We start from the raw sequence: 18,836 nt of genomic DNA, 5'->3' as shown, positions 1-18,836 counted from the left end.
GCATGTGCGGGAGAGGGTGAGTCCCCTACTGCCACGTCGCCGCGGGCCTCAGCAGCGGCCGACCGCGGGCGCATGGCCAGTCCCACCTCAGCACGGGCCTTCTCAGCGGCCGACCAGTCGCTAGGATCCGCCTCGAATCGGGAACTGGCCGATTCGTTTCCTGCATCGGATTGGGAGCCGGCGGGATTTTCTGTGGCAGATGAGGCTTCACCAGGATCTTCTATACCACCATCTACAGCGGATGTTCCTGTGCATTCTACGCCCCCTCTTCGGCAAACAAGGGCACGGTCGGGTATTGTGAAGGAAAAATAGTACAATGATGGTACAATTAGGTGTGACAAAATCAAACGTGGGTTTCTTACCACCACTGGTGAACTAATTCATTTGCATGATGCCCTTGCTAATAAGGATTGGAAAGAAGCTATGGATAGTGAATATAATGCACTTATGAAAAACAAAACTTGGCACTTGGTGCCACCAAAACATGGAGACAATATTATTGATTGTAAGTGGGTGTACAAGATAAAAAGAAAGTCTGATTGAAGCATAGACAGGTATAAGGCCAGATTAGTTGCCAAAGGATTTAAACAAAGGTTTGGAATTGATTGTGAAGATACCTTTAGTCCTGTTGTTAAGTCTGCCACTATTCGACTTGTCTTGTCTATTGCTATTTTTAGAGGTTGGAGGTTAAGACAGCTAGATGTTCAGAACGCGTTTCTTCATGGTGTTCTTGAGGAATAAGTGTTCATGAGGCAACCACCAGGTTATGAGGATCACAGCACACCACATTATGTATGTAAGTTGGATAAAGCATTATATGGTCTGAAACAAGCACCAAGGGCTTGGTATTCTAGGTTGAGCATGCAGTTACAACACCTTGGGTTCATACCATCCAAGGCAGATACATCATTGTTCTTCTTTAGGAAAGGCAGTATTACTATCTTTGTGCTTGTCTATGTTGATGATATAATTGTTGCTAGTTCAAGTGCAGAAGCTACTACTTGCTTGCTTAAGGATTTAAAGTTGGAGTTTGCTCTCAAAGATTTGGGTGATCTCCATTATTTTCTTGGAATAGAAGTAAAGAACATTAAAGATGGCATACTTCTCTCACAGGAAAAATACACCACTGATATTCTCAGAAGAGTGGGTTTGGAGAATTGCAAGCCGGTTAGTACACCAATTTCTACCTCAGAAATACTCACGGTAGAAGGTGGAGATGCTCTTTCACCAGCAGATGCAACAAACTATAGAAGTGTTGTAGGTGCCTTGCAATATTTAACTCTTACACGTCCTAATATTTCCTACTCAGTGACCAAGGTATGTCAATATTTGCATACACCTAGAACTACTCATTGGACTGCAGTTAAGAGAATTCTAAGGTATCTTAAGTACTCAGGAGGCCTTGGACTTCAGATTACCAAGTCCCCCTCTCTTCTTGTAACTTCTTATTCAGATACAGACTGGGCAGGATATGCTGATGATAGAAGATCTACGGGTGGTTTTGCTGTATTCTTGGGATCCAATCTTGTGTCATGGAGCGCAAGAAAACAGGCCACTGTTTCAAGGTCAAGTACAGAGGCCGAATATAAAGCCTTGGCTAATGCTACAGCTGAAGTAATGTGGATTCAGACACTTCTTTATGAGCTTGGTATTAAAGCTCCTCGGGCTGCGAGATTGTGGTGTGATAACATTGGAGCAACATATCTCTCAGCCAATCCTGTTTTTCATGCACGAACAAAACACATTGAGGTCGACTTTCATTTTGTCAGAGAAAGGGTGGCTCGGAAACTACTTGAGATCAAGTTCATTCCCACAGGAGATCAGCTCGCAAATGGGTTTACAAAACCGCTTACTATGAGAGGATTGGAAAAATTCACATACAATCTTAACCTTGGCAAAGCTCCTTGAGGTTCAGATTGAGGGGGAGTGTTAGAATAGTTGAATAGAGATAGGTCTTGTGTTTAAACATGTAATCCTATTCTATCTCTTCTTCTCTCTCCCGTAGCAATTCTCATCTGTCTCCTGTAACGATCTGTCAGATCGATCTCTCCTAAACTTGTACGCCAAGGCTTATGCCCAATATATATCAATGCGGCCCGAGACAAAGGGTTCAACGCTTCCAACCTATTTTACAATCCGCAATGCCTAGCATAAGGCAGCCACCCCCATAAGAATATGTGCAGAAAATTGTTTATCAATATCTCAGAACCAATTTCCAAACATGTTACGTGCACTACGCAGGGGATATAGAATATGGAAGTGTTAAAGACACACGGTTGGATCCGCCTCCCTGCGGGTTTTGTTAAACTTAATGTTAACACTTCTTTTGACGGGTATGTCTTGGGGTGGTCTTAACGGATGATAACGGAAATTTCTTAAATGAGGGGAATTGGAAAGTTGACTGGTGTGTGGGCGTCCCGACGGCTGAAGCTTCGGCGCTCAGATTCGTTCTTTCACTTGCACAAAAGGGTGATTAGGATGCAACCTTCTTGTTATTAATTATGATAATTCGAAGGTCATTAATACTTTGAAGAATGAAGGACACTCTGCGGGTGTGAGATGACAATTTTTAACGATCGTTATTATTTTTCTTCTAGTTTTTTTTATTTATAGATTTAAACATTGTAATAGAGAAGAAAATAAAGTTGATCGTGAGCTTGCTAGGCTGGTTCTTTTGACTTGTGATTGGTTCGAGAAACCCCCAAATGAAATTGTACCATTCGTCATAAACGATGTAACTGTTATTTCTACTAAATAAAGTTTATGTGTTTTGTTTCAAAAAAGTCCACCTAATTGATAGCATTTGTCATGGGCTCCCGTAGGAAAAAGAAAGTTAGTACATTTTTGGGTGTTGTAACTAATCACGACTAACAATAGAAAAATATATATTTCCTAAAAATATATATAATTATTTGCACAACTATAGTACATGATGCAATTGCTTAGGGGGTGGGATACGGCTCCTACTCGCCCCATGGTCTCCGCCCTAGGCATGCACGTTATATTTTTTCAGTTCTTTTATGAAAAGACAAGCCGTCGGGCCGTCGTAGGAACCATGCGCATGGTACATTGACCTGGGCCCGCCCCAGTTAGGGAACAATGTCGATGGGGGTAGAGGTGGGTGAAGGGGTGAGGCGACGATGAGGCACATCTGGAGCGAAGCACCGAGCCAGAGATGGACCGATGCGGCGACGAGCCGCGACGACGTAGGTGTTGGTGAAAGGTCGGACCGGCGGAGGTGGCGTTGAGGACATAGAGTGGCGGCATGGGTGGCATGAGCCGGCGGTTAGGCCAATGCCGACTGGCGGGTGGTCGAGGCGGGGAGAATGAGTGCAAAGCAGGAAGGAAGAAGAATAAAGAGGATTCTTTTTTAGGGAAAAAGGAGAAAGAAGATGGAGAAATAAGAAGCCGCTGGAGGGGAGATGGGCCGGGCCACTTATTCGCGTTAGTAGCGCAGCCCATTCCACCAAAAACCCTACAGAGATAAGCGTGTGAGTCCACTCGCTCCCTGTGTTTCCGACTGCGCGCAGCGGCGGCGCCCCGCTCGACTCACCGGCCGGCGCACGGCTCCGCCACGCTGCCACGGCGCCCCACTGCTTCCAGCCTCCGAAGCCCCGCCGCTAATGGCGACAGAGAGATAGGGAGGCTCGCCCCCAATCCCCCACCATGAATTCGCGCCGCCGCAACGCAGCCGCCACACGCTGGTCGACGACGCCATCCGCGAGATTTTGCTCCGCATCCCGCCGGATGACCCGGCGAGCCTCGTCCGCGCCTCCGCCGCCTGCACCACCTGGCTCGAAACCATCTCAGACCCCGCCTTCTTCCGCGACTACCGCGCTTTCCACGGGGCGTCCCCCGTGTTGGGCTACCTCCACAACAAATCCTACGAAAGCCATGGCGTCGCCCGATTCGACCCTACCGGAGCCTTCTGCCCGCCGGTTCGCGACCGCCGCAACTGGCACGCGGCCGACTCCCGCCATGGCCGCGTCCTCTTCTACACACCCAGAGAGAAGCACGCAGATTTCACCGTCTGGGACCCCATCACGGACCGCCGGTGGGGGCTTCTCACCGACCCCAAGCTGTCGGAGATAATTGAGACTGCAGAGGACCAGCAGGAGGAGATAACCTGGATGGCGGCGGTGCTCTGCGCCCAGGATGGCTGCGACCACCTGGGCTGCTACGACGGTCCCTTCCTCGTGGCTTTCGCGGGCTCCAATGAGTTAGAGAGGACCACGTTCGCCTCCTTCTACTCATCTGAGGCTGCCGAGTGGAGCAAAATGATCTCCATTGAGAACCCGAATGCCAGCAGTGCCATGGAGGAGACAGGGCACACTGCGGTTGTGGGAAACAAAGTCTATTTCCCCCGTAAGTGGAGCGGAAGAATAGTGATGTATGACGTGGGCGAGCAAGAACTTTCGGCGATCAATTTGCAGGACCAGCCATGCGGTAAACTCATGGGGGAGGAGGACGGTGCGCTGGTGTTTGCGAGCATGGGGGGTTCTAAACTCTATGTGCGGTTAATGGAGGATGGTCCCAATGGAGTTGTGGCGAGGGGGCAACGCAGGGTCGTCGAGCTTCAAACATCGCTCCCTCCTAGTGCCCTCTCGAGCACATACTGGATGGTACGCAAAACCTTCGTGAGTGGTGGACCATCGGTGGTTGGTTTTGCGAGCGGTGCTGGTGTCATCTTCCTAAATACAGAAGCTGGCCTGTTCACAGTTGAGGTCTCTTCTGGCCAAACAAAGAAGGTACACAGAAAGATGTTCGTCCAGACAGTCATACCCTATGTGAGCTTCTACAGCCGAGGTACTAGCTTCTTTGAACGTGTACAGCTTCAATATGTTTGCTTCTTGTAGTTAGCGAATACTAATTTGTAGTACTTTTGTCTTTTCAGAACATGTCAGGATCTTAATGCCACTGCAATCAAAACGTGGTCGCGGCGACCATTCACATGAATTGGACACCGTTTTGCATGGTAAGGGTTTAACGGGTTATTTTTATCAACTGCAACAATGGTCCATCTATATTGCTGCAGCGGTAGAAAGCATTAACATTAGAACATTTTGCCTTGTACTCCCTCTGTTCCAAAATAATGGAAGTTCTAGGATTGTGCTAAGTTAAACTTTTTAAAGTTGGACGAAGTCTACAGAAAAATTTGCTAAGATCTACAATATTAAATATATATAATATGAAAATATATTTCATAATGGATCTAATGAAGAATTTAGTGTTGTAAATGTTGCTGTATTTTTATTTAAACTTGGTCAAACTTAATGCAGTTTGACTTAGGACAAACCTAGAACTTCAGTTATTTTGAAATGGAGGGAGTACTAGATTGACTCTGGAAACTCAGCAATAATGCCCAAGCCTTCCACCCTTCCGTACACACCCAATTCTTGCTGGGATTTGGTCCAACTAGAGGCTCTGTTTGGTTACTCCCTTCCATGGGTTAGATAACATGGCAGACACAGTTCCAAAGGGTCATATTAACAGCTGCTAGCAGCCTAGCATGTATCATCTGTATGAGAAATGTGCATTCCAGTCTGATCAGAAAATTTTGTTTCTTAAACACCATTCTTCGGTATAGAAGTACAATGGATCTTTAATTAATATTTTAAAGCACACTAAAATAACCTGAAAGGCACTGATGGCCAAGCGCTGGACATAAATAGTTCTCTTTAACCAAGACTGACTTGTTCGATTAAACTAGCAAGTAGTTAATTCGGGTTATGGATCATACATCATAGTGTATTTATTGCAGAATCAACAAGACTAGCTGACCAATGAGGAGTTTGTAAGGAGTTGTGTCATCACTAGAGCACATTAACACAAATAATGAAACAACTGCAAGATTCAGAAAAATCAAGTTGTTAGAATAGTATTGGGAGCAGTAGCCTAAAATACACAATATAACATCTAAGAGGGTTACTAAATTAAATCAAGTAGAATAACACCACATAAGCTATGTGCAAGTAACAAGTTTGGTGCTCAGTTTGAGCAGTGAATGCTTATGCAAGAGGCACTGCTGCTATGATAACCTACTAGAAAAGGTACCAAGTTCTTAAAATTGTTTCATGACTAGAAGAATGTTAAGCTTAACATGGCACATTATATCCATTTCAAAAGTGTCGTAAAATGCTCAATGTTAAGTTACAGCCTGAAAGCATAGCGCTTGTTTTGAGTGTCATTGTGGTAAGCAGTAATTTTTTTGGTATTACAAAAGTTGCTATCTTGCTCTTATCAGATAAATCATAAATTTGACAACTACAACTTGTGATGGAAACAGGTTGGGATATACAAAACCAATGTGGAGTTCAATCTTTTTTTCTACAAAGTATTTCAGCTTACTGATAGAACATTTTAAATTTGGTAACAAAAATGCAGCAAATTTTGGAAAACGGTTGGTATAGGAATGGAGTTCTGGTAAGTGCAACAGAAGTCAATCTTAAAGGCTTCAGTTACATAATGGACTATGAAGCTCAAAAGAGATGTATGAGTAACGACTAGTTTATTAGTCTTAATCTGATTGTCGACTAGCTTCTTCGTGTAGACTAGCTCGTTGAGTCGAGCGGTGGAGCCACTAGTCATTGACTAGTCCAGACTAGTCTGGGTGTTTGAGTCGATCAACTCAATTTGGGAGGGATAAGTGAGCAGCGCTCAACCCGCGGGAGGGAAAAAATTGCAACCCTAGCTTTCCAAGATCGCTCCACAACGAGCTGCCTCACCTGGGACTGGGCTGCCGCCACCGCCCATTGACCCGCCACTGCCGCTGCCACCCAACCACCCCGCCAACGGTGCCCAGGAGCATTACGACGCTCTCCCTCCGCTGGTTCTGCTCCTCCTGTGGATCCACCCCTCTGCTGTGTGCTCCTCCCCTTGCTGTTCTCCTATGTTGTTGTGATCCTCCTCTGGATCAACTCAATTTTTATTGTATATTGCTGTAGTATAATATATAGTAAATATTACATACTAGGTATTACCGTATTAGTAGTCGAGTACTCTAAGTTGAGTACTACAGTACTATGTCGACTAGTCATGACTAGTCCATGACTCAACCTCGGCGCTCGACTCCACGACTCATAATTCTTGCTATGTATGGAAAACAAGAATAAAGTGCTCTAAATTATTCAATGCCGTATAATGAATGCTGATGAACATAAGCACATCTGTCATCAGGTCTGTGTCGTGCTGATAACAGCAAAATAGTTAGCAGTTGAATAATGATGCACATATACGCTCCATCTCCAAGAACAGTAATTCTTAATCCCGGGAACTTTTTCATAACCTTGTATTGGCAAATAAAGTAAGCAAAGCATTAACAATACAGCAAAATGACATGAAGCAAACATTTAATCAGTATAAGTGGATGTATTGAAGGTTTAAGTATGCCCTACGGCCAGCTTGAAATGCTTACTTTGTTACAAAAACAGACCATGATAACTACAGCATATCTGCTTGACAATTAGAAGTTCAACTAATTCCAGCATGCTTTGGCTGTTACTTTGTTCTTTTTGTTTTTAGCTCAAACATACTTCAAATCTTTAATTTTCCCTTGTGAAAATCATACAGACTCAGATACCAAATTTAGTATAAGACACTGAACTTCAATGATATCTTCCCAAGTGAAAACCCAAGATGGTGGGAGCTAATTAAACTACAGATTATGTGGCCAATTGGAAGTGATCTGCCCCAAAATAGCTAGCAGATTATGTGCAACATTTTGTGTATTCAGAGTATGGATGTACATGAGACCAACTGATTCATGCTACTGCTTGGTGCCTATATTCACAATCACACAGACTAAGGCCTCAAATTAAGCACTCCAGAAAGCGTCATCTTCTTGAGTACGATGGCAGGGTTTTTTTCTTCTAGAATACGCATAAGCATGTGTATCATTGCATTATGAAGAAGGGGCAAAGAAGCCGGGTACAACGCCTTTCGGACATTACTACGCTCATCTCAGGGATTAGCAACCACACCCACCACGCCTACCACGATGCATGCTTCACCTAGTCGAACCTCATGCCAATGGCGATGAGGCAAGCCACAGAGCAACCAAGCTGCGTTACGACCAATGCTGAAAACCTCTGCAACATGACCAAGATTCCATGACAAGTCACTCCTTGAATAACCTTCTACACTCAAGGCATCTAAACATGTAGCGCATTGTATGATAGTTTTCTTGCGATTAGCAAATTTTGTACATACGTTCTTAGTAACAGTTATGTTTAGGACATGAAGTATCAACGGCTTTATGTGCACCAAGAACAATGATGTTATGAAACTGGAATACCATAGTCTCATTTCTGATTGTATCTATTCAGATCACGCTGGGGACAGAATGCCACTGCCATGAGATGGGCCATCCATCCATCCATCACGAAGAACCTGCTGCCATTTCACAATGGTAACATTATGATCAATGACATAGCCATTAATCTTATTAACCTGTACAACAATGATCCATCTATACTGCAGTAGCTTGTCATGTTTGATGTCACTGTATCCTTATCACTGCAGCGGACTAAAGCACTAACGCTAGACCATTATGCCTTCTAGATGAATTCTGGAGCTGCATGAATGCTGTCCAAGTTTCTGTGGAGAAATGCTTGGAGCCTTTTGTGAGTAATGATGTGAAGCATTGAACTTTGGACGTGGTTTCAGAGGAGCAGTCGGTTTTGTTGGATACATAGAAATGGTAGCTTTGTATCCAAGTGTTCAGTTGATCCAGCGTCACTATAATTACAAGATTTTTAATTCTGTTATGACTTGTGACAAACTGTTTGCGTTGTGCTCTGAGTGAGACTTGTTAATTTGTGTTGTGACAACTGCATGCTCTCCTGGCAACACATAAATATGAATGAATATGTAGAGTTCGAAATAATTTATGCTCTCTAGTGCATACTTAGTGAACAAAACCATGTCTGCAGAATTTTGGAAAGCAATGTCTATTAATTTTGCCTCTACATTCTAGCATGTAAATCCCTGTCTCATTTAGATCTAACATCTAGGAAAGGCTTAAATGTTCAATCATCTATAGAATTCACAGTATACTCAATCCACCTACATTGCATACAGAACCTTTTTCCATATTTTTGTTTCTTTTTCGAAAAGGAGGATTAACCCCTGGGCTTTGCATCGAATCAATGCATACGACTATATAGTACTCCCTCCGTCCTATAATATAAGAGCGTTTTTTACACTAGTGGTGTCAAAAATGCTATTATATTATGGGATGGAGGGAGTATTATGTATTATTCAACAATGCCAAGCAAAGGCAAGCATCAATGGCGAACAAACCCAGTGGTATCCAAAGGTATGTGTTAGATGTGTATAGTTCATTGTGTACATCCTCATTGTATAAGGGGCTTTTCTGCACTTTGTCACACTTGTATATGTACTGGCCTTTGGCCCTCAGTAAGAGCAAGTTGCTCATTATCCAACATGGTATCAGATGTTAGGTTAGCCTCTCTCCCGCACGATGCAACTCCGTGCGTCCTCTGCTCCTGATTTTTCTCGTCTCCGGCCGTCCCCGACTCTGTTCCGGTTGGCTCTCCTCGTCTCTGCTCGTCGCTAACCGTGCTCATGCCCGTGCTCCCCTGGGTTGTCCCGGCTGGGATTCAATTCCACAGTTCAACGCCACCGGCTTCCTCTCGTCCGGGCCGCTCCCGCTGCTTCCCCGACCAGATCCGCTGCTCCAGCTGCCGATCTCCTCTCGGTCGGCTCCTCCCGCTCCTTTATCGGTTGGGATCTCTCGAGCGTGCGAGGCCTCCTCTCGCCCTGGTCCCTCGAGCGCGCGCGTCCATCTGCCTCTCGTCCGGGCCTGCCGGCCCCTCCTCTTCTGCTCCGGTCGCCGGTTGACCTCGGGTGCTGCTGTTTTCCCCTCGGGTTGTGTTGGTTCCCGATCCAGATCGGGCCTAGTCCGCCCGGTCGCTTCCCCCGCTCGGTCTCTGGCCTCGTGAGCGGTTCTGGCAGATCCAGATCGGGCCTCTAGCAGCTGTTGAAAAAAAAGGATATCTCAGTATGTCATCTTCGGGCTATGTTGTTGTTCCGCGGTGCTCGGTGATCTTTGATGGCACCAACTACGCTGAGTTCGTAGGCTTCATGCGTATTCATATGCGTGGTCTCCTTCTGTGTGGTGTTCTTTCTGGTGAGGTCCCCTGTCCGCCATGCCCTGTTGCGCCCGTGGCTCCTATGCCGCCGGTGCTTGCTGCTGATGCTTCTCAGGCTGATCGGGATGCAGCCAAGGCTCTTGATGATGCTGCAGTTGATGCTTATGATCAGCAGGTATCTGCTTATTCCGACGCTCTCTCTGTGTACCGGGATGATCTGCCTGTTTACACGCAGTGGTGCAATGATGATGCTAGAGCTGCTGCTGTTCTCACTGCGAGTGTCCTCCCTCAGTTTGCTTCGGAATTCATGGGACTTGGCACGGTTGCAGCGATGTGGTCTTATCTCTGTCAGCGCTATCAGCCCTCTGGTGATGCTCTCTACCTATCTGTCGTGCGCCAGGAGCACGCACTTCAGCAAGGTGATTCTTCTGTTGATGAGTTCTATTCATAGTGTTCTACCATCTGGCGCCAGCTTGACTCTCTTCGGACAGTTGTTTGTGGAACCTGTCGCTGTTGTCAGACTACTCGGTCTGATCTCGAGTTTCAGCGGGTCCATGAGTTCTTATCTCGTCTCCGGTCTGAGTTTGAGCCCCGCCGTGCTCACTTGCTTGCTCGTGGTCGTGTTCCTATCTCAGAGATACTTGCTGAGCTTCGTGCTGAGGAGACCCGCCTTCGCTCTGCAGGGTTGCTTCTGGTTCCGTCAGTACTGGCCGCCCGAGCTCCTGTGTCGCCTGCTCGCCTCAGCGCTCCGCCGCTCCTGCCTACTCCTTCAGGGGGGTTAAGCCGTCATCCATATGCTGAGAAGGGCACGTCGCGCCGTGACACTGCATGTGGTTACTGCTCCCGGCCAGGTCACCCAGAGTCTGATTGTCGCCAGAAGAAGAGAGACCAGAGGCGCTCCTCCTCCATCGGACCTCCTGTGTCTTCCTCGACTCCGTCACTCACTGACCAGGACATTGTTCGCCTCAAGCGTCTTCTTGCTTCCTCAGGCTCCTCGTCGACTGGCTCTGCTGCTGCTGTGACTGCATCCTCTTCCTCACCATCACCAGCATCTACACAGTCAGGTACATCTTCGTGGGTTCTGGATTCTGGAGCCTCCTTTCATATGTCTTCTGATTCTTCCGCTTTGTCTTCTCTCCGACCTCTTGATTCGCCTGTTAATGTTCTTACTGCCGATGGCACCTCTTTTCCTGTTGCTAGTCGTGGTATTCTTTCCACTCCATCTTTTTCTGTTCCGTGTGTTTCTCATGTTCCTCGCCTTACCATGAATCTTTTTTCCGCTGCTCAACTTACTGATTCTGGTTGTCATGTCATCCTTGATATCGACTCTTGCTCCATTCAGGATCGTCGCACCAAGGCTTTGGTTGGTGCTGGCCCCCGGCGCCGTGAGTCAGAGGGCCTTTGGGAGGTTTACTGGCTTTGTGTTCCTTCCGCTGCCACCACTTCTGCCAGCTCTCATGCTCTTGCTGCCTCTTCGTCTGCGTCCTTCCAGTAGTGGCATCATCGCCTTGGTCACATATGTGGCTCTCGCTTGTCTTCTTTAGTTCGTCAGGGCCTCTTAGGGTCTGTATCTGGAGATGTCTTCTTACATTGTAATGGTTGCAGACTTGGCAAACAGACTCAGTTACCTTATCCTACTAGTGAGTCTGTATCTCAACGTCCTTTTGATTTAGTTCATTCTGATGTCTGGGGTCCTGCTCCCTTTGATTCGAAAGGTGGTCATCGCTATTATGTTTTGTTTATTGATGATTTCTCTCGCTACACCTGGCTCTACTTCATGAAATCTCGTAACGAGGTTCTCCCTATATACAAACGTTTTGCTGCCATGGTTCACACCCAGTTTGCCACGCCCATTCGTACTTTTCGTGCTGACTCCGCTGGAGAGTTTATCTCTCAGCTGTTGCGTGGTTTCCTCGCGGAACAGGGTACTCTTGCCCAGTTCTCTTGTCCTGGTGCTCATGCTCAGAATGGCGTTGCCGAACGAAAGCATCGTCATTTGCTTGAGACGGCTCGTGCATTGATGATTGTTGCTTCTCTTCCACCCCACTTTTGGGCTGAGACTGTTTCCGCATCCACCTATCTCATCAACATTCAGCCCTCGTCCGCTCTGCAGGGTGGTATTCCTATGCAGTATCTCACTGGTCGCTCTCCTGACTACTCAGCCCTTCGTATGTTTGGATGCGTATGCTATGTTCTTCTTGCGCCCCGAGAACGCACCAAACTGACTGCTCAGTCAGTTGAGTGTGTTTTCCTTGGCTACAGTGGTGAGCACAAGGGATATCGATGTTGGGATCCTGTGGGTCGTCGCTTGCGTATCTCGCGTGATGTGACCTTTGACGAGTCTCGTTCTTACTACCCACGTTCTCCATCCTCGAGTTTCTCTGTGGACGACCTTTCTTTCCTTCTCCTTCCTGATACATCCTGCTATGTGCCTCATGTATCACCTCTTCCTCCGGCACCTCTCCTTCCTTCTCATTCATCACCAACCCCGCCTTCTTCATCCTTCCCCTCCAGTTCTCCATCATCATCTCTAGTTCGTTCCCCTCTCTCACTGTTTCCTCTCCACTATACTCGCCAATCTCGTACTGAGGATGTCTCCTCTGACGAGCCTTCCACCTCTGGTGCACCTCCTCTCACGCCTCCCCCGGTTCACAAACTCCGTGCTCGGCCTCGCCCCCGCCTGATCGCTACTCCCCTGATCGGTACGGTCTCTCTGTTATTGCTGAGCCCACTTCCTATCGGACTGCCATGACTCAGCCTGAATGGCAGCTTGCGATGGCTGAAGAGCTTGCTGCTCTTGAGCGCTCTGGCACATGGGATCTGGTTCCTCTTCCTTCCAGTGTCCGTCCCATCACCTGCAAGTGGGTCTACAAGATTAAGACTCGCTCCGATGGTTCTCTTGAGCGCTACAAAGCTCGTCTTGTGGCCCGTGGTTTTCAGCAGGAGCAGGGGGCGAGATTATGATGAGACATTCGCTCTTGTGGCCCATATGACCACTGTCTGCACTCTTCTTGCTGTGGCTTCTGTTCGTCAGTGGTCTATCTCTCAACTTGATGTTCGGAACGCTTTTCTCAATGGCGAGTTGCGTGAGGAGGTTTATGTTTAGCCACCACCGGGGTACTTTGCTCCTGATGGTATGGTCTGTAGACTTTGCCGCTCCCTATATGGTCTCAAACAGGCCCCTCGCGCCTGGTTCGAGCGCTTCGCCTCTGTGGTAACTGCGGCTGGTTTCTCGCCCAATAATCATGATCCTGCGTTGTTTGTTCACACGTCCTCTCATGGCCGGACTCTTCTCCTTCTCTATGTTGATGACATGATCATCACTGGTGACGACTCTGAGTACATTGCCTTTGTTAAGGCTCGCCTTCGAGACAGTTCCTCATGACTGATCTTGGTCCACTTCGCTATTTTCTTGGGATTGAGATCTCCTCGACCCCTGATGGTTTCTACATCTCCCAAGAAAAATATATTCAGGATCTTCTTGCTCGCGCTGCTCTTGGTGATGAGCGCACCGTTGTGACTCCTATGGAGCTCAACGTTCAGCTTCGTGCCTCTAATGGTGACCCTCTTCCTAATCCCACTCGCTATCGTCACCTCGTTGGCAGCCTTGTCTATCTTGCTGTTACGCGTCCTGACATCTCCTATCCTGTCCACATCCTGAGTCAGTTTGTTTCAGCCCCCACCTCTGTCCACTATAGTCACCTCCTCCGTGTTCTACGATATCTTCGTGGCACGATCTCTCAACGCCTTTTCTTTCCTCGCTCCAGCTCTCTTGAGCTCCAGGCCTACTCTGATGCTACCTAGGCTAGTGATCCTTCTGATCGACGCTCGCTGTCTGCTTACTGTGTCTTTCTTGGTGGCTCTCTTATTGCCTGGAAGACAAAGAAACAGACTGCAGTTTCTCGCTCGAGTACAGAGGCTGAGTTGCGAGCCATGGCTATGTTGACGGCTGAGGTGATCTGGTTACGGTGGTTACTTGAGGATTTTGGTGTGTCTGCTACTACCTCCACTCCTCTCCTGACCGACAGTACCGATGCTATCAGTATTGCGCGTGACCCGGTGAAGCATGAGCTCACCAAGCACATCGGTGTGGATGCCCACTTTGTGCGTGCTGCTGTGCAGGATCAGACTCTCGCTCTTCACTATGTGCCCTCTGAGTTACAGTTAGCTGACTTCTTCACGAAGGCACAGACTCGAGCGCAGCATGGATTTTTCCTCTCCAAACTCAGTGTTGTTGATCCACCATGAGTTTGAGGGGGGGGGTGTTAGATGTGTATAGTTCATTGTGTACATCCCCATTGTATAAGGGGCTTTTCTGCATTTTGTCACACATGTATATGTACTGGCCTTTGGCCCTCAGTAAGAGCAAGTTGCTCATTATCCAACAGTATGAATGAATATGTAGACTTAGACATAATTCGTGTGTTAGATCAGGACTGCAGAATTCGGGAAAGCCGAGTCTATTAATTTTGCCTCTACAATCTAAACTACAAATGCATGTCTCATTCAGGTCTACTACTCCGTCCCATAATATAAGAATATTTTTTACACTAGTATAGTGTCGAAAATGCTCTTATATTATGGGACGGAGGGAGTAATACATAGGCAGGGCTTGAATGTTCAATCATCTATAAAGTTCACAGTATACTCTTTCCACTTGCATTGTACAAAGAACCTTTTTTTCCAATGAAAACTGTTCTGTAGGAAATTACAAATCCAATGATATTCAAATCTGTTGACATCCAGGGGAAAACGGGCAACTCAGCTGCCAACTATTACAACCAAAACCGAGTTTGCTTTTCTTTGTTTCTCTAGCCATGGGTTAAATTTGAATCCTGAATTTTATAGCATAGCATATACATGGTCTACCTAGCAGTGATTTGTCAACAGAAAACACAAATAAATTATAAGTTCTCGTGTAAGTGCACCACTAGAATAGGGAAATTAGAACACCACCATGGAGAATGAAATACAGATGGCCGGCATGCCTTGTTTGTTAATGATTAATTCATGATATAGCCATAGGAACATACGGGCCACTGTTACCAAATTCAGGAGAGAAAATAAACCGTTCCTCGGCTGTTCCTTTTATCTTTCTGAACACCACCTCCCCTGTCCATCAGTATCGACATGACTCTTTGTCCAACACAATACACACACCCAGAACAACCAACTTAGTTTCGGCCCAAGCGCATGAACCCTAACCAAACTGTCCAACACAACCAGCAACAGAAGACACCGAAGTTCATTTCAAAAAGCTTCTGGGCAGCGAAAGTAGACAGATCCCATCGCCCTGATGCAATTTGGTTATATCGTTGTACCACCACCAACTGCGGGTGAAGCTTCATCAGAGGCCAGCAACAGCCCCCATTCTGCACCATAAGAGACAAGGCTTCATAAGATGATATCATGAGTAGAGAGGAGCCTACTTATGTCTACTTTCCCTCTAGTTTGTATCAGCACCAAAAGAAGCATGACAATAAAAATCTCATGGCCAGGGTCCTGAACTCCTGATCATGGCTATCTACAATCAGCCAGGCCTGTGGCATGACTCAACGCAGAAGTATGAATGAATATATAGACTTCAATGTAATTTGTTCGTTAGATCATGGCTGGACAATTTCGTAAAGCCAAGTCTGTTAATTTTGCCTCTACGATCTAGCCTGCAAATCTCATTCATATCTACTAACACATAGGCACGGCTTAAATGTTCAATCATTTATAGAATTCGTGGTAATACTCATTCCATCATTGTATACAAAACTTTCTTCCAGTGAAAACTGTTTGTAGGAAATTACAAATGCAATGACATCCAGAACTGTTGACACCAAGGGGGAAACAGACAATCCAGCTGCCAGCTACTACTGTCAAAACCGAGTATGTCTTTCTTTGTTTCTCTAGCTATGGGTTAAATTTGAATCCTGAATTTTATAGCATGACATCTATCTATATTGTGATTTGTCGCAAGAGAACACAAAGAAAGTACTGGATATGTTCTCGTAATTGTGCGCCACTAGAATAGGAAAAGAATGAACTAGAGATGGCCAACATGCCTTGCTCGTTGATGATTAATTCATGATGTAGCCGTAGGAACATAATGGCTATCAAACAGAAAACCAAGCAAAGCGAGCGGACCTGCATACAGTATCTATCTACTTATGCGGAAAAATGAGAAGAAAAAAAGCTACATACTCGCGACGTATTCAACAATCTAAGCTAGAAGCACAAGCACACTGAAATAGTAGTCAATGGTGTGCTTAGTGTTCATAACTTCAAGTGCATGTCTGAAAAACAGTAGAAGTGGTTTCTCTGTATACCTCCAGTGTAGAAGCTCATGTAGGGAATGACCTTTTCGATGCTTTGCATTCTGTGCACCTTCTTGCTTCGGCGTGAACTGAGCTCAATCGTGTACAACCCAGCGTTTGTACTCGGGAAGATGACACCAACACCTTCAGCAAAACCAACCGGCGTCACGCCGAAGTTGTCCAAGAGGACAGGAGTGGGGAGCAATGATTTGAGCTCGATGACCCTGTGTCGCGTCCATCTCGCAGCTCCGCCGGGACCAGCCTCCATCTCGCAGTGTGGCGTTGCAGCGTAGGCTCGCGTGCAAGTCGTAGTCGTCGTCGGGTCACCACATGAAGTAGTGGCACTTGGGATCGGCGTGAATTTCCCAGTGCTCGCCGGTGACGAGGTCGTAGACGACGAAGTCCTCGTGCCTCTTAGGGGTGTCGAAGAGGGCGAGGCCGTGGCGGGAGTCGAGGACTCGCCACTTGCGGCGGTCCCGGCAGGCCGGCGGGCGGAAGGTGGCGGTGGAGACGAAGTGGGAGGAGTACCAACGCCTCTCGCCGCGAACTGCGGTCTGGGTTGTCATGTGGGTTGCATTGTAGAGGAAGCCCAGCACGGGCGCCGCGCCGTGGAACTTGCGGTAGTCGTGGGCGAATTCAGGATCGGACATGATGCCGCGCCAGCTCCAGCAGCAGGCGGCGGCGCGGACGAGGCTCGCGGGGTCGTCCCCGCGCACGCGCATGAGGTCGTCGATCAGCGCCCCCGGAGAGCTGGGGCGGCGCTGCGGCGGAGGCCGCCTGGTCGCCATGGGGATTTGGGGGTTGGTGGAGGAGGGATTTGGATTTGGGGGCGCATTCGGCGGTGGAAGCTGCCGCGGCGTGGAGTTTTCCCCACTTTTCCCCTTCTCTTCTGTTGGAGAGATGATGGACTCGTGTGGACTGTGGCTGATCGCGTACGGGAATGGGCTGGGCTGGGCTGCTGGGTTGTTGCGTCTTTCAAATGGGATCCATGAAATGGTATCTGCTCAAACAAAACAAAAAAACTGGAAATGGTAAATTGATCTAGAAACACTATAAATGGCAAGCCCACTAAAAAATGGTAAATTCTCTATAAACTAGAAATCGACATACATTTTCTGTCAAAAAAAAAGAAATCAACATACATTGATCATTCAAAGGTTAGGCATATATGTTTGTCCAGTCGGCACACCATGACATGTACTCCCTCTGTTCCGAATTACTTGTCGCAAGTATGAATGTATCTAGATGTATTTTAGTTCTAGATACATCCATTTATGCGACAAGTAATTTGAAACGGAGAGAGTATGAGCTAATCTCTTTTTACATGAAAATGAAAACGAGCTAAGAATGCGAGAGAATACTTTTGCTTTTGCACTTAGCTTAGATCACGACATGTTTTTCTCAAATACACACGAGTAAAGGAGGGGAAAGACTCCCCAAATCTCCAATCTTACGAAGTATTTACACACGAATTTGAGTTCTTCCCATTTTTCTGTGTCACTAGACGTTGTATGTAGCTCTGCTAGTTGTCTGCCGTTGAGGTTGCTAAGATGAAAACAGTACTTTTGGATTTACCATGAATAAAGTATACTAACAACAGTATCCTCATCCATTACCTGGAAGGTCATCTTTTTGCCACAAGACCTGCATTCCAGTCCAGGTTGTCTTACCAAGGTGAAGATCACAACGATGTTGCCAGAAAGTGCCACAAAACAGCAACACAAAGCATACTAACAAGTAACAACAGTATCCTTGCCATTGCAGCGCCAGCGTTTAGCAACATGTTCATAATCTGTTCTTACCTCGATCTGAACAAAATTCGAAAGTTCGGGCCACCACCACAGGGCAATCAAAGAACAAGTTAGAAATAGAAAGAAAAAAAAAGGCATGTTGATCAACTAGTGATCTGTCTGTTTCTTAGTCACATTGGCCCTAGTGAGAAGCCTACTGCAAGTTTGTGACTAAGAAAGAGGCCACAGAAGCACGTGAACCTGGTGGAAATTCTAGTTTGGCACAAAGCAGGTATGTAAAACTGAGACCCACCTGAAATCTCTTACTGCATGCATAGAGAGATTGTACACCGTAAATCCCAGAATAGTGCATTTTCAAGGCAATAATATCATCTCTATCAGCCAAAGATAGGGAAGAAGAAATTTGCAACAATTCATGCCACAAAACCATCAACGGATCACCAAAATTTCTCCTCGCAGTCAGTTTGAGTTGCACCCAACTCGGACGAACGGACTCAAGTTTTTGGCACAAGCACAAATGGAACAAAATCGCATCCACCCTAACCAAACTGTTCAACACAACCAGCAGCAAATGAGGCTCAAGTTCACTTCAAATTCTTCCTGGGCAGCAAACAGTAAACCCAGGTCCTGACGCCATTTAGTTATATCCTTCTAGCACCAACAACTGC

General features: G+C 46.7%; 1 pseudogene; it reads right to left on the bottom strand.

The window, feature by feature from the left end:
- Positions 1-15,082: 15,082 nt before the first annotated feature.
- LOC125554183 lies at positions 15,083-17,319 on the bottom strand (annotated as a pseudogene).
- Positions 17,320-18,836: the final 1,517 nt, after the last annotated feature.

This window comes from Triticum urartu, chromosome 4 (genome assembly GCF_003073215.2).
Source record: "Triticum urartu cultivar G1812 chromosome 4, Tu2.1, whole genome shotgun sequence".
Classification (NCBI taxonomy): domain Eukaryota; kingdom Viridiplantae; phylum Streptophyta; class Magnoliopsida; order Poales; family Poaceae; genus Triticum; species Triticum urartu.
Note: the sequence above shows the minus strand (reverse complement) of the source record. Positions and strands in the feature narration are given on the sequence as shown.